The 16,879-nt window shown below is 33.6% G+C and overlaps 1 protein-coding gene across 4 annotated transcripts in view; it reads left to right on the forward strand.

The window, feature by feature from the left end:
- The window catches only part of PDE3A (phosphodiesterase 3A), a 316,135-nt gene that overhangs the window by 174,730 nt on the left and 124,526 nt on the right, over window positions 1-16,879 (forward strand). The gene's annotated exons all lie outside the window — the stretch shown is intronic.

Consider the following 16,879-nt stretch of genomic DNA (forward strand, 5'->3'; position numbering starts at 1 on the left):
GGATGCTTGGCATTTGTCACACATTTATTTAACACAGAGCAGTTAGTTGGTACACTGTATAGATATTTGAAAATTTGAATATTTGAAAATTTATTTTGGAAATTATTTTCAATAGCCATAATCAGCAGCATTTATTAAGAACTAACAGTGTTGTTTGGGTATAAAATGAACTAAGCCAGAGTCTCTAATCTTGAGTTTACAAATTAAGATTGACAACATTGATATGGTTAGACATAACAGGCAGATGACTAGCATTTAATGTGAACATTCGTGATACTGACATCACACAAACATTTGGGTTGAGGTATCAGGTTCCCATGTGACAGTTTCTTGTGAAGGCTTATTCAAATCAATCTGTAAGAATGTATTAAGGGTCTCATGCTGTATTGACATGAGAGAAACATAACACAACTAAGGTATTAACTAGATATCAGAACTCAAGCTATACTGTTGTTTTCTCTGGATCATTGCCCTTTGTCCATGTTCTATTGTTATGTTAATATTGCAGCACTTAAGTAATTAACTATTAGTTCTGGAACATCTTCTAGTGAAGACACAGTGTTAGGCTCAGCAGTTGGCAAATGTGCCTGACATTAAGGAATTTGCATTTTTTAAGCTAGAGGTCTGTGGTACAGTATGAGAGGTACACAGATTGTAATACTTTATTACATTTACATTTAGAGTGTCTAGCCACTCTAGACATTTAGATACATTTTGGGGCTCATGGATCCTTTAAAACTGCTCAAGCTACAGTTGATTTAAATTACCTATTTAAAGGGAAAAAAGAGTATAAGATTCTCCCCCACCTTTCTTCTGAGTTGTCAATTCTCTATCTCTTTTTGTTGGGTTCTAATTTATTAGCTTTTAATTTTCTTTGGTTAATTAAACCTGTTGATACAGTTAACAACCTCAGATGAAAACATTATGAGAGCATGAATATTTTATGGCCTTAATCTTTGAATGTGAGAGGAGAAGATGCTCATGTTTCAATTCAAATGTATCTTGAATTGATTAGACATTTCCTTATGAGAATAAGGGAATGAGTATGAACTTTAGTTTCAAAATGTTGTATCCATTCCATGTTTAGTAGGGGTCTTATTTTAAGGGATCTTGCCATCATTCTCCTTCCCAAAAGTTGCCCTATCGTTCAAACAACTATAACTATGTTTATAGACTTGTCTTTCTAAAGCGCAAATATGTTCATATAATTTTTACTTGAAAGTGTTTAATGTTTCCTTTGCTTTAAACATTTATTTAACGTTTTTTTAAACATTTTTAAACATTTTTTAACGTTTATTTATTTAAAAAAAATTTTTTTTTAATGTTTCTTTATTTTTGAGACAGAGAGAGACAGAGCATGAATGGGGGAGGGTCCGAGAGAGGGAGACACAGAATCGGAAGCAGGCTCCAGGCTCTGAGCTGTCAGCACAGAGCCCAATGCGGGGCTCAAACTCACAAACTGTGAAATCATGACCTGAGCCGAAGTCGGACACTTAACTGACTGAATCACCCAGGCCCTCCTCCTTTTGCTTCTAAAATATATTATGAAACCTTTAACTTAATGTACAAGGATCTTTGTATCTTGACCCCAACTTACTTAGAATTCTCCCTCATCCCGGGCAATCTCCCATGCACTCTTTAAAAACCAATTTAAACATCACATCCTATCTTTTGTTCAGCCCTCATTGTTACCTCCTACCTCTCAGGGAAGAATTCATTGCTTCCATATCTGTGATTAATTCATGATATGTGAGGAGTACAACGTTGAGGATAAGAGCTGGTGTTTCAAAGGCAGACCTTGCTGTGTATGCATTCTGGCTGTGGGACCTTTGACAGATTCCACATAATAAAGAGCTCTCTGTATGTCCCAGTTATATCATTTATAAGAGAGGGGAAATGATATTACTCTAGAGGGATTATTTGGAGGATTTTTGAAATAATGCATAGAAAATACTTAAGGCATGCCTGGCACACAGTAAGGACTCAACCACACCAGTGGGAAAAACAAATGTGTGCTTACGTTTTATTTTAATCGCTTATGTTTCTTTCTCCTTTATTAAAATGAGATGGCCAGAATCCCATCTGTCTTTGTTGTACACAAAGTATCCAACAGCCCTTGGTATAGAATATTGGCTTATATGGTTATTGATATTAATATATATGGAAGGTCACATAGTGGTCAAAACATTAATTATTTGGAGAAGAATCATCAGATCATTACAATGCTTTAAATTACCCATATTAATGTTGTAGTAGGCACTCAAATATTTTGAGAAGGGTTTTGTTCACAGAGAAAAGGAAAATGAAAGCTACTGTGTGAACCACAGTTTAAAATAACAAACCCAAAACTGTCAGATATTGTATCTCCAGTGCAGAATTACTCCTGGAGCCAATTTAGAAATAAAAACAATGTAAGTGCGTATAAAATCTCCCTTTGGTTCAAACTCTGCAGGTAGAGCCGGTATAAGTGGAAAGTTTCCTAAATATTTTCAGAGTACCTAGTAATAGGAATAGCAGTCACCATGCATATACTTATCATTTTCTAATAGGAATAAGCCATGCTTATATTTACTTTTTAATACAGCTAAAATATCTTGCACATAAGGAAGTTAATTATAATTCTCTGTTCCACAATATTTTTAGCAGCATACATCAAATTTAAATAGGAATGATTAATGCTCATAATTTTTCCTTAAGCACTTCTGTAGTGTGGAATGTATATGCTTATTAGAAAAAAAAGTTTTAATTGATATATAATTCACATACCATAAAAGTTACCTATTTAAAGTATATAATTCATTGGTTTTTATATATTCATGGAGTTGTGCAACCATCACCACTGTCTAATTCTGGAATATTTCTATCATTCCCCCCAAAGAAATCCTATATCCATCGATAGTCACTTTGCCATTTCTGCTTCTATCCCTGCCACCTCCCTACCATTTGTCTTTTTTGTTTTTTTGTTTTTTTGATTTTTTTTTTTTAAGTGGTGATAGTTATTTTCAAGATCCAAGTGTCTGGCAACAAAGAGAACTGAGATGTTCACAGGTTACATCTGTGTTTAATTCATGAAGTTGCATATATGTGTCATAGCTTGATACATGTGTCAGATACATAATCAAACTACCAATCTTATAGTTAGCATGTTATGATGATTTTGCTTTGGAGTAAATCCAAAGTCAGTTAATGTGTGTGTATCTGTTTCTCTTCCATTTCCAAGGCCTTTCCTGGTATGTATTGATTGCCTTTCATTGTGCTACTCTTCCATGAGAGAGAGGGAGAGAGATTGCATTTGTACATGTTTGCTCAAATAGAACTCAATAATGACATTTTCATGGCTTCAGGATGTTGGGGCAGAAGCAATTATCTTTCTCTCATGGTCATTTGTATCAGATGATAATTGTTTCATCTCCAGAATGCTATATCCCTTCCAGGCAGGAAGGTGGGAAGGCAGAAGGGCAAAAGAGACATGCCAGCCACGTTTCCTCTTTTAAAGAATTTTCCTGGAAGCTTCACACAGTGACTTCTTCTTATATCTTAGTGGCCCAGACTGTCCCATGCCTGCCTGATTTGTAAGGGCGGGGAGGTCAGGAAATGTAGTTTTTAAGCTGGGCACGTTGCCATCTTTATGAAAATTGGGGTCCTGTGAAGAAGGAAAAAGAATAGAAAGTTTATGATATGAGCAACTAGAGGTCTTTGGTCACATAAGACAAGCAACAAAGGGAAGATTCTGAGTTGGAATGAAGAGACAAATCATGTTTACTATTAGGTGTTCTTTTTTCCTCTTGGTTGATTGTTTTTATTTTTTATTCTATTTTTATTTGGGTACACAATGTTACAGTAGTTTCAGGGGTACTTACGTACTTCTGTCTGTACCTCTGAGCTTATAGAAACTTGGTATGCCTACATTTCCATCAAGAAGTGCTACAGAATCTTAAAGTTAAAATAATAGGCATTTTATTCTTTAACATTTGAAAACTTATGTATTTCACACAAGATGTGTTTTTGTAGCAAGAGAACTCTAGGGACAATGAAATTGAAGACAAAGGATTCACAGCTATAGAAGTTTTGATTCAACTTCTCATTATTTAAATTTCTGTCTAGTTAACTTCTCTTATTAAATTTTCTTTGGGACACACCAATCAGTCATTCTTTAAACAATATTTATTGAGTACCGTAACTGGTACCAGGCACAGTGTACATAGAAAATAGGACCAAAAGTTTGTGCTAACTTCAAACTCACTTTCCAGAATGGGAGACCAACAATACACAAGTAATGAAATAAATAGACAAGTTAATTTCATATTGCAATAAGTATAGGAAACAAACAGTGATGTTGAAGAGTAATGGGGGAAGGTGAGGGCAAGGCTGGCCTCTTTTCTTTACTCCCTAACCCCAGTGTCTTGTATCAAGCCTGGCCAAGAGTAGGTGCTCAATCTGTATTGGTTGATGTTGGATGGATGGATGGCTGGCTGGCTGGCTGGCTGGCTGGCTGGAGGAAGGGATGGATAGATGAAATGGGAAAATTCATTCCAGGCCTGATCAATAATATTCAAACCTTGAGTTTGTAGCAGGGAGTTCAAATTTAATTCTAAAGTAAGTGAAAAGCCAGTTGCATGGTTTTATATGGGTTCTCTCATCTATAAAACTTACGTGAAGTTGGTAATATTCTTATCTCTATTTTACAAATGAGGAAACTAAACACAGCAATGATAAAATAACTTACCCAGATTGATGAGACTAGGAAGAGTGAAATAGGGATTTGTTTTCAGGAAATTTGACTCGGGAGTCTACCCTTCCAAGGATACTGTCTTGGGCACATCACACACACCCTGTAGCCAGAAACAGCATGAGAGGAGTCATTCCCTCATGACCGCTTCCAGAAATGAAGAAATGTGGGCTAACAGGAAAATTGCCCTAATATTCCCATAAATGACCATAATTTTCCATTTTCAGATGTAATTTTCTGATCATTTGGAATCCCACAATTCTAATTCTTAAATTTCTTAACAAAGGGTGAAAAACCAAAAAGTTTTCTATGGCAGTTTCATTAAAGAGGTTTGGCTGTGACGTGGCATTGGTGAACAAATATTTTGTCAAATTCCATCCCTCTCCCTATTTCTATATCGCAATTTCAATTGAAACATGTTTCTTGGTAAAATATTCAGTACTCCCAGTTATAGTTGGAAGCAAAGAAAATGTGTTTAATAAAAAATATATATATTGTATACTTTATTTAAGATGGTCCTTTCTCCTCCCAAAAATATCCAGAAAAATTTCAATGTATATAAATAATCTACGAAGCAGGAATCCCATTCTTTGTACATTATTAATTCACATTGACAAGGTCAGTAATAAATTGATATATCAATCAGGACTCGCCTTCTACAACCCAGAATAGCCATCATTAGTTAGCTATGTATCTATTTCCTTGTGTTTCTGCGCTTCAAATTAACTTTTTTAGTTGTTCCTGTTTTTTATATTTGACCTTTAATACAGGCTCTAGCGTATAGTAATGCTTAAAAAGAAAGAAAGAAATAAAAAGGCAAGAAGTCTCTCTGCTCTAGCAGTAAGAACAGAGAAGAACATGATAATTCTTTTTGCACTTGTAATTCTACCGACCTCATCAAATACAAAGAATTTATTAAGTTCCTAATTCAAAGTTCATAAATTTTGAAATTCAGAGAGTTCATGAAATACAAAGAACTTTAGATCTTACTATACTACTTTTTTCCTCCTCCTTCCCTTTTTCTTGCCACAATATCTTATATTCTAATTTATTTTCCTTGGTCCCCAGTGACCCAAATAATATATCCCCAAAGGGAATACATTTCCAAGAAAAGTTTTTTTTTTTGTTTGCTTAATGAAAAGAACACTGGTTGCAATATAAACAAACACATGAAATTACTCTCAACATATCAAATGGCTCTTGGAGCCATGAAGAAGAATGGAGGGGCTAGGTCAAATTTGGGGAGGTGGTTATATATTCTGCCTTAAACTTGAGCTAAGAGAATATCTTCTGGCCTTATAATAAATTATTTCCAATAACATTTAAGAATCTGAGGACAAAATTCACGTTTTGTTAAAACTTACTAATTGTAGAAAGTAGAAGTAAAGTAATTTTGGCAATACCAAGTTCAGAGGAAAAAGAAGAAACCCAAGGGACGTGTAATGGAGTTGGCATATATTGTTCTCCCATGTAAGTGAATCTGCCCTTTTCTCACCGACCCCAAAATGAAGCTGTTTGACAAGAAGGAAGTAGTCTGGAAAATGTTGGGAATTATGTCATTTTGCTGAAGTTTCTTTGGCGCTAATGAGAAACATAGCTTACAACTGAATACGGCTTTTAAAAATTTACAAAAAGCATTTTTGGGCCAATGTTGAGAGGAAATTTTAAAAAATTAATTCAGTATTTTATGTCATTTTATGAGACTTAAAATGAGTTCAGTTTTTTTAAGTCACATGAATTACTGAGATTTATTTGAAAAAGTCATGCTATGGACTTTTAAGACCCTTTCTGAGAAAGATGGTTAAAGTGGAGAATTTTCCTCTGATTTAGTTAGTTTTGTTGATACATAACAGCTTAAAAACAGAGTAGTAATATATCTGTATTTTTGTGGGTTCACAAGTGTTAAACTATTTGGGGATAAAAGTAATTTTCCCACTTCTCAGCACACAGTGTTAATTTTAATGCTTTTACATTAAAGAAACTATTTTTGTTTATACCACATACAATGCATAAGAATGTTTGATTTAGAAAAAGGAAAAAAATCCTTAAAACTATCCAAATGCAAGACCTCTTGAATCTTGAGTTAAAGCTTTTGTCACGACTGAGGCTATTTCTGATTTTATTATTTTCCCTGGGATTTCCAAATTTTTCTTGTAAGTAAAGATCAGTTTTATAGATTAGTTTCATGAATTTGCCCTCTTGGGTTTGACTGGGTTTTAATAATTTTTCTGGGGAAAATACTCTTGAAGGAGCCCTTTCAGGAGACATTGTATAAATGCAATATGAATGTAGATAGGGAAACTGAGAAATATTGGCATGATCTAGTCTAAAAATAACAGGTGAAAAGCTGGAAATAATAAATGAGACCCCCATTTTTAAAGATTTCTACTCAGTTATAGAAATTGGCAGAAATCACATAAGAGGTAGTTTAACAAACTGTAAAATACAGATTTATAATCACATTCAAGGCTGCTCACAGATTTGGGTTTCACTTGAAGTAAACTTGATAGAGTTAAATGACTTTAAGCCGTAATGCCTCTTTACTATTTCACAAGAAAAATGTATTTCTTTTGTTGCTTAGAACTTAGAAGCTTTTTTACTGTGATTGTTTTACATGGATTTTGTTTTGTTTTGTTTTGTTTTCGCTTGTTGTTTTAGGGCTAATTAACTGTCACTTGCATGGGAAATTTGGTTGTATTTCCAACTAGTAGATCATACAGCTGAAGGTGCAAGTCTTTTTGATATTGAAGAAACATAGCATAGCCTTTACCTAACTGATCTTTTCAAGTGTTTGTTCTTTGTGATTCACAGCTTTTTGCTACTCTTTATGTGTCAGGAAGAGTAAGCCATCCTAGTTGTCATTACTGCATGCGTCACCAAGGGGTCCTAGTAATGTTAGAGGTTGGGTTTTCCAATTGATACACAGAAAGTAAATCTGACCTGATGCAGTACACTCAGTAGACTCCATTGTCATGTACATCTCTTATGTTACTGTGAGTAATGATGCTTGAGTTTTATTTTACTTAGGAATTTGATCAAATTTTATAAACTGTGTGGTGGCATGGGTCAAGGAATGGGTTTCTCCCATTCTAGTTTAATAGAAAGTAACCGTATATATCATCAGATTTATACTTTTTAAAAAGAATCAGAATACAGTAACACCTAAATAATATTATATAATTACTAATGGTGACAGAAGTAACAGCTAAGGTTTGATGAGTGATACTTATTACACACCTGGTACTGTACTAAACCTTCTTTATGTAATGACTCATTTAACAATCCCCTAACCCACATGAGTTAAATGCTATTATTATCTGAATTCTAATGGTACAGAAATTGAGGCACAGAAACATTCATTAAATTTTCCAAGATCATGTGTCTTGTAAGTATCATGTCAGATTGTGATTTAAACTAATCAGCCTCCCAGAACCCATGTGCTTAACCAATGTGCTATACTTGATTAACAGTTCAGAAGGTACTTCAAGATTCTGTGGTGACTCTGGGTTGGCAATATCAGTATTTGTTATGTTTACATAGAGCATGGGGCTAGATATATTGTGGGCACCCAGTAAATATTTGTATGAATGAATATGTGAATGTAGCAATGAATAATGTGTATTAAAGAGACACATTAGTAGAATTTAGTATAACCTAACTTCTGACATGTAATTTACTATATACATTTTGAGGTAATTCTATAGCCCACATTTAAAAATATAATTAACTTGTAGGATTTACATAGGATTTTCTGAGACATTAATGTTTCTCTTATTCCACAGTTTTTAAAGGAGGTGGAGACTAGAGAGTGGAAAATGGATTTTAGAGAAATAAATCTATCACATTAACTATCATCATTATTAATTCCATGAAGACAAATCAACTCCCACATCTTTTTCTTTTTTCTTACCAATATACTTCATTGCCCAGGATGGGATATTTGGTTTGGCTCAGTAATTCCTTATTGTTAAAAGTAATACAGTAGGAAAGAATTATGTGATCATACATGATTCTATAAATTGTATGAAAATAATGTATATGAAAAGCATTTAGAAAACTGTAAAAAATAGTTTCTCAGAATGTATTCCAAATAAAATTATTACTCCCTTTTGAAAGAAAAGTATTCTGTGATCAAATTCTACTGGAAATGTTTAGTTGAATTGTGTTTCTTTAAGACTTCTTCAAACTTTAACAATGCTAATATATATTGCGACTAAGTAGAATTATATTTTGCAGAATTTCACAAGCTTATTTAACTTTACTGCTATTTCTTTGTGAAATGTTGCACTGTTTAAGCACAAGACCGATGTGATTGCATTATTCATAGTAGTACCAAAAATGCAAATTAGCAGTAAAAGTGTCAACAATTTATGTAATCAAGATAGTACAGATGTCATATGTAAATATGTAAAAATAATGGAAGCGTTAGTTTCATCAGTGACCACATATAGGTTTAGAGTAATGATTGTCATTGGGATAACAGAGACAGAAATAGAATTATGGAAACACTCTAAATCAGAGTGTGTGAATATCATCATAATTGTCAGAAATAGATCTATGATTTACAGTAGAGAGGATGGAATTTCAAACTCCAGAATTTTTGAATTTCTTTCTACTTGAAGTCTTTTCATTTCTCATGTTTATGAAATTTATACTTGGTTGGCATGTTAAGAGTCAGTATCAGGGATGTATTCTGTGTAGAGTGGATGGAATTTAGGTAGTTATCAGTAACTGTGAAAACAAAGATATTCCTTTAATTTCAGTCATTCAGTTCTTTACTATTTCCAGGGTCTCAGTGCTAAGGAGAGTTAGTTCTAAAGAATCTTTGTTCCCCCTACTAATTTGTCTAAAGATTCAAGATGGGGAGAATAGGAGGAAGCTAAATTATTCTGGAAAAAAAACCCAACATATTTAGAGCCTGAGAAAGATCCTTGAGGCATGAAAGGCTAGGACCTGTAAGTTGAAAAAGACTCACTTCCCTTGTCCTGCCTCAAAAGTAAAGGGCAAGAGGTGTGACAGCTGCCCTCCTCCCACCCCACCCCCAAATGCTTTTCGATGCCTTTGGAGTATCTGATGAATATTTTTGTGGCTTTTTGCAGTATTCAGTGTAATGTAACCATGTCCTGTTTCCCCCTAAAATCTTTGATAGTATCTCCATCACTTGATAATGCCTTTGCAGAGTGAGATGGACTTGGGGTATGGGTGATGTGATAAAGTGGTGGTGGTGAAGGTAGGCTATGGGTAAGAACCAAGGCCACTGATCAAACCTATCTGGTTTACCCAAAGGTGTCTGATGGAGTCTCCCGGTTTGTAAATTCAATTATAAAGGAGGGTAAATCTTGTCAGGGTCACCTGCGTTAGGCCTTTCTATGCCCCAAACCCCAGGGAAGAACCCTGCAGGGCTGGGTGACAGTGTGTGGGAGCCTCAGGGATTCTGTCAACATCTTTGTCCTAAGGCCCAAATCAAATACAGATTTCAGTGTCCCTCTTCTGCAGAGCACAATGTCCTCTTGAACTTCTTACTCCATTGATAGCAAGAGGTGAAGGAAAGAAACAAAGGATTAAGAGCAGTTCCCCTCAAAGGACTAGACAGGAACTGAGCTTGGCTAGACTGTCTGTCAAAGAGCTTCCCAGGCCAAGGCACTGCCATCTAGTAGACCCTGTGGTCAGGGGAGTGAGCGGTCCAGGTCTACCTTCCCACATGGAATCCTGAAGAGAGAAAACTTAAGTAGTAAAGAGATTATAAAAAGAGTATGCAAAGGGGAAGAATCCAAAGGGAAGTGCTAAGTGTAAAGAGAAGCTTTAATTTGTTTATCAAACGGAAAGTTTCATGCCTCTCACAGTAAGTAGAGTTAAAAGGCAGCCTGCTGTGTCTTTTATGACTCTTGAAAAAAATGTGTAAAGGGACACCAGATTTGTGCTATGTGCTATGGCTAATCTAAGGGTGCCTTTGTGGAGTGTGGGATCTATTGCATAAAATTGAGGAAGAGATTGGGGAAGAGGGGGAATCCCTGGTCTGTTATTGCTGAAGAGAATGTACTTGGCAATTTTTAATTAGTGGATCGAAAGATTAACTTTTGGGCAATTTCATACCAGAGGAAGGGAGTAAATACCAAATATATACCTATGGTTAAAAAAGATCAGCTCTTTTTAAAATTTTAGCTTAAGGATAATCTGCTATTTCCCAAATGAACCACTTCTCCCATCTCGAGATCGCGGTCGTTGCATCTCCTATTTCCTCTGTCTGGCACGCCCACCCCCCAGATATCTGTGTGTACAGCTCTCACTTGATACAGTTCTCTCCTAAAAAGCCACTTTTTCATAAAGGATTTCCCTGATCTACTTATATGAAATTAGCTCTGTTCCCAGGCCCTCTCTGCCTTGAGCCGCTGATTCTCCTTCCTTTATTCCAAGCTTCTGTGTAGCTTTATCATCTCCTGCTATCTTCTGTTTATTCATTTATGTTCTGTCTCCTTTCACTAGAATTGTAAGAGCCAGGTGAGTAGAGATACATCTTGGTTTGTTCACATCTAGGTTGTGCCTAGAACAGTTCCTTGAACACAATAGGCATATAATAAATATGCATTAAAAATTTAATGAATAAATGATGCAATGAAAAGGAGGTTTATATAGCAACTTTGGCATCCTCCTATGCACCATCTATGGTAGATATAAGTATACATAGTGTGTGTATATATATATATACACACACATATATATATACACACACACACTATAATATATATTATATATAATATAATTATATATATTATATAATACGGCATATATATGTTATTTTATGTGTTTTTAAAAATATGCTTTAGTAATTTTTGACAAGTGAAGTAGAGGAATGGTTTCTAGAGAGGAAGGCCAGGATAACAATGGGATTGTCTCTCTGTGTTACCTTTTTTTTTTTTCTTATGTAAAACCTCTTACCTCCTTAGGTATGTGCAAAGAATTATTTTTTTCACACCTAGTGGGCCTCATGCAGCTTTCATCTCTTCGCAGTAATAGCGATGGTGAACTTTTTCCTCCCATGGAGCCCCTAAAAAGGTATTCTTTTTTATATTAACAAACAAAAAATAATGCAATATAGCTCAGGGAAAAATCTAGAAACAAGAAAGGAAAATATTTTACCTACAGAAGCATACTTTCAACTGTCTGCATTTCTCATGCTATTATTAAAAATACCTCTGCTTGGATAGAACCATTTTGTTTCCATGCTGACTTCTCCTTTGCTTTCTCCTGTGAACTTTTTAAATTCAGTGTTTGGCAGCAGTTTTGTTTTCCTTGGAACTAAGTACTGTGTAACATACTGTTAGCTGAAGGCTGTGATGTAGAAATGTATTATTAAAAATAAAAGAGAGAGAAAAGAATTTATTCCATAAGGATGAAAATGACTCAGTGTCAAGGAAGTTAGGATTTTTGAAATGCTTTAAATAATAGATAGTGTTTCTTTTAAAGGAAGTATACTTTGTTTCCTAGAAATAAATATAAGGATCTGCATTTTCCTATCTTGATTAGTGGGACCTGGAAAAGAAGAGAGATAACTCTTGTTTTTTTTTTTTTTTTTTTTGAGAATTCCTTCATCAGATAGAAAGATTTTTGTTTAGCATTTGTGGGTGTAACTTTGGTGACCTATATATCCCCAAACCTTCTTATTAAAATGCCTTTACCCAGAGGGGTAATCATATTTCAGTAGTTAAGGTATTTTTTAAAGGTGAGAGGCAAACATTCTTTTTTCTTCCTGAATTAAGCAGCCATGCATTCTTGACCAGCTAGAATACATTTGAAAACCTTTTTTTTTTCATTTTTCTAGTCAGTCTCAGTATGTGTCTCTCGTTCTCTCTTACATTTCTAGAAACTGTACATAACTAATCATAAAATCCTAAGCATTCTTTCTCCAGAAAGAGTATCATATCATGTTAATGAAGTGTCTCTTTCCCCAGAGTTATCTAGGTATCATGCTGCTCTTCATTTTTCTTGAAAGTTTAGTCCAGATGAATTAAAGTGCAAAAAGAAAAAGGTAATTCCACAGTTTCTACTTCTGTTCCTTATGGTCCATGACCGATTTCTGTCTTTCATCTAAGCCCATGAAAATGTCAAATGACTACTGTTGTCATCTGCAACTTAATACTAATCCTACCTGTTTGATTCGAAGGATGTTTTGACTTTCTCATCAGTATTGGTTTGCACTTAATTCTGAAATTCACTGACTTCCCTGTTCAAGATTTCCTTTTCACTGTTTATTATAACCAAGATTTTTGGTTTGTCCTAATTTAGTCATGAGAGGGAAGCTAATGAGATGTCTATATACTTCCTAAAGCATTTAGTCCTATGGTACAGCATTAACAAGAATACTTACCTGTGGGCAAATGCTTCATTTTAATGTAAATAGTCTGTAATAATAAATAAGTCAGGCCGTTTATCACACTATGGATGGTTTTTGAAAAGGGATAGTGAAAACATTGTGGTTATTTTAGTCTTTTGTCCTGTCTAAGGGCAGTGCTGTTACGATAGTAAAATAAATTCTTTGTGCAAATAAGCTGAAAATGCATGTGCTATCATGTGCTTATCCTCACTCCCTACCTCACCCCTACCTGTGCCAGGTATGATGTAATCACAGGGAGAGCAGAGCCCTGACACCCTGTACAGCACCCCCACTACTTCTTTCTCTGCCTTTAAAAACAAATTACAGAGAATATTATAACAAAACCCATACATTCGACACTGAAACAATTAATGTTACATTTTGACTCAGATTATTTTAATTAAAAACAAAGTCTTTGTATGATTTCTTCAAGTCCAAAGGGGGAAAAAATCTTGTTGAAGTTTCTTTGACTCTCTTTCTGTCAAATAGAGAATATTACAGTATCTTCTTTATCATTTCAGAGTTTATTGCTTTTTTCATTTTATTGCATAGCATGTAGATTTCTTTAATTTTTCATTATTTTGAAAAAAAGTAGTGATAGTATCATTTAAAAATACATTTTGAAATACTAACAAATGGCTGGTCCACTCAGACTTTTAAATATAATAATATATAAAATAAATATGTAATAGTAGAATAAAATAGAATGCCTTTACCCTAAATCAAAAGGTCAGATTTAGAGAGTGAACTTTTGGAGGTTTATAAGCTCTGGCTTATTATTATCAAGTTTATCTTCTTGTTCTGTGCTAAGGGATGACCCAAGTGACTCTGTATTTTGAAAGTTTTTGTTCAGTGTATTATGTATTATAACTTGTGTTTGTGGTTTACTTACCTCTTTTTATTGTGACGCTCATGATAGAATTTATTAAATTATCCCGTTAAAGTCATTAGCAAGAGAATAATGGCATAACAGTTTTTATAAAATACTATTTTCAGAAAATTTAGGTAGTACTCAAGTTATCATCTCTTTAAAGTTGCCAAAGCAAGTATCTCCTCTTTCTATTATTTTTTTTCTTCCTATTATTGACAAAAGTCAATAATAATAGTTTAATAATAATAGGTCAATAAGGCAGGTGATGAAATGTGTCAGGAATGGGTTTTGATAGTTCTGGTGAACAACTAATTAAATGTTGATTTATATGTTTCTAAATCAGACTATTTATTTCACTAGTTGATTAGTATTTAACTTTTTTTATAATCAACTTTATATAAGTATTAATATTTACTAGCAGATGTAATGCCATTAAATCCAGAAATTAAAAAAAATTAAAGCATTAAAGAAATGTCCGCTAAGTGTAAACATTCAAGTTATATGATGATTACCTGGGCTAATTTACCCCAAACTGTGTGCTAGCCAAATTATAATTAAATCATTTCACTAATTCCAAGGCATACAATAACTGACCTTCTTATTAAAAATGAGTAATTTAAAATTACTTTGTTATATTTTTCACTTATTAAAACTTGAGCATTTTGCATGTAATTTTTAAAAGGGCCCTGAAGGCCACATTGTAAATGCAATACTATATTCTTTTGTATACTCTAATTTAGTGGATAGTTCCCCTGTGGTTGGATGACACAGTGATTGACACATTATAATTACTGGATTTTTACATTTTTATTTTCTAATTCAAAGGGTATGAATTTTTAAGAGTATGCAATATCTATTGATATATATAGTGTATACATGTCTGTATTTACAAGTATGTAAATATATACATATGTGTGTATCTGTGCACTACATACTAGCAATATATAGGCACACTAAGCTCCCAGAATATTATCAGTTTGCTAATTTAATAAGCAAGCGTCATTTCTTGCTTTTGTTTATATTGAAATTTTTTCACTTCAAATAAAGTTATTTCCAGTATTGATTATTGATAATTGTTTTGTGAACTATCTTTTCCTGTAATTATTTTGTTAAGTTGCGTTACTTTAAAATTTGTAGAAAATTAGTGTACTGAAGATACTTTTTTTTTTTTTACCTGCCATTTAAAGCAAATATTTTGCCAGTGTGACATTTGTACACGGATATTTGAGGATTTTATGTAGTTGAATCGTAATCCTGTGTGTGTGTGCGTGCGTGTGTGTGTGTGTTTTGATTCTCTGTGTATGTGTGTGTTTTGTTTAGTTTGGAAAATCTTTTCACATTTCAAGGTAGTTTAAATATTTGCCTGGACTTTATTTTATTTTATGCTTTTTATCTTTTTAAATTTGTCTTTTTATCTATCTAGAATTAATATTTGTGTATAAGGTTCAGCTCTAATTTTTTCCCAAAGAATCTATTTCTCTTTTTCATTTGTTGACTAATTCATCAAATACTCATTGATATTTATGTTTTCTTTTTCATATTTTGTTGCCATATGTACTTGAGTTCATGTCACAAGTGTCCACTACATCTCATTCATTTATATTTTGAGTCTTAAATCACTAGCTCATAATTAGGGTTAAATTTTAGAATATATTTTAATATCCCCTAGGGTATTACTATCTCTTCTAATATTTTCTCATTCTTACCAATGTTTATTCAGATAAAATTTACCTAGTTGTTTTTTTTTCAGTTTCCTAAACAAATATGGATCACTTTTCACTGAAATTAGGTTAAACCTGTAAATTTGTGTGGGTAGAACTGAACGCTTAATAATTTTATACAATTCAGTCTTTTTAATCAGGAGCACTGTATGACCATCAGAAAAGTTTTACCGTTTTCTGTTTATTGTTATCACACACATCTTGCTAATGTTCAAAACTATAATATTTTTTTGTTGCTATTGTGTTGTGAACAGATTTCTTTATTTTTTTTCAATATATGAAGTTTATTGTCAAATTGGTTTCCATACAACACCCACTGCTTATCCCAAAAGGTGCCCTCCTCAATACCCATCACCCACCCTCCCCTCCCTCCCACCCCCCATCAACCCTCAGTTTGTTCTCAGTTTTTGAACAGATTTCTTTATATCCACTAAGAAATCATTGCTGTTGTATAGAAAATCTAATAATGTATATGCATGTGTTGAAGGGTCTGTCCTGTTGGTGTGCTAGTTTATTAGTGATGGGGAATTCTTCCATTGGGACACACGAATAGAAAGTGTACTGGACAGATGAATGGAGTTTTATTCCTTTCAGTCAACATCTTCTATTTTCTTAGTATTCTTCTAGTTGAATGTTATTTTCAATAAATAAATACAATGCTTTGCAAGTAGAGTAGATCAGGGCCATTACAACTATGGGACAAACTTGATAATGTCTTATAGTGTCTCTTTTGATGTAAATCTACATTTTGTGACCTTGGGGGCATATTTCACATTAAATCATTTCACTCTTTAGAATTCCCATGTTTTGTGATATTATCAAAACAGAATTAAGAATGATTGAAATATTTTTGCCTTCTCATTTTTGTCATTCATGACAGTAAATTAAGCTATACTAATGATTTATTTAGCATATTTTCTTAATAAATTAGAAACCTAATGGCTTACAAACTTAAAAAGCTTAACCTGGGTTAACATCTCTCTAGGACATTCTGACAAAAGAACCATAAAGCTATGTATTAGCAGACTCTTTCTATCAGACAGTAATATTAAAATATCTTCAAAACAACTACCATTTGGAATCTTAGCTATCAAAGAAATTATTATGACTAGGTATATTTATTCATGATAGCTATTTAATACATTACTATTAAAACTTAGATTTCAAAAACTTGATCTTTAGAAGAA

This window comes from Panthera onca, chromosome B4, assembly GCF_046562875.1.
Source record: "Panthera onca isolate mPanOnc1 chromosome B4, mPanOnc1 haplotype 2, whole genome shotgun sequence".
NCBI lineage: Eukaryota > Metazoa > Chordata > Mammalia > Carnivora > Felidae > Panthera > Panthera onca.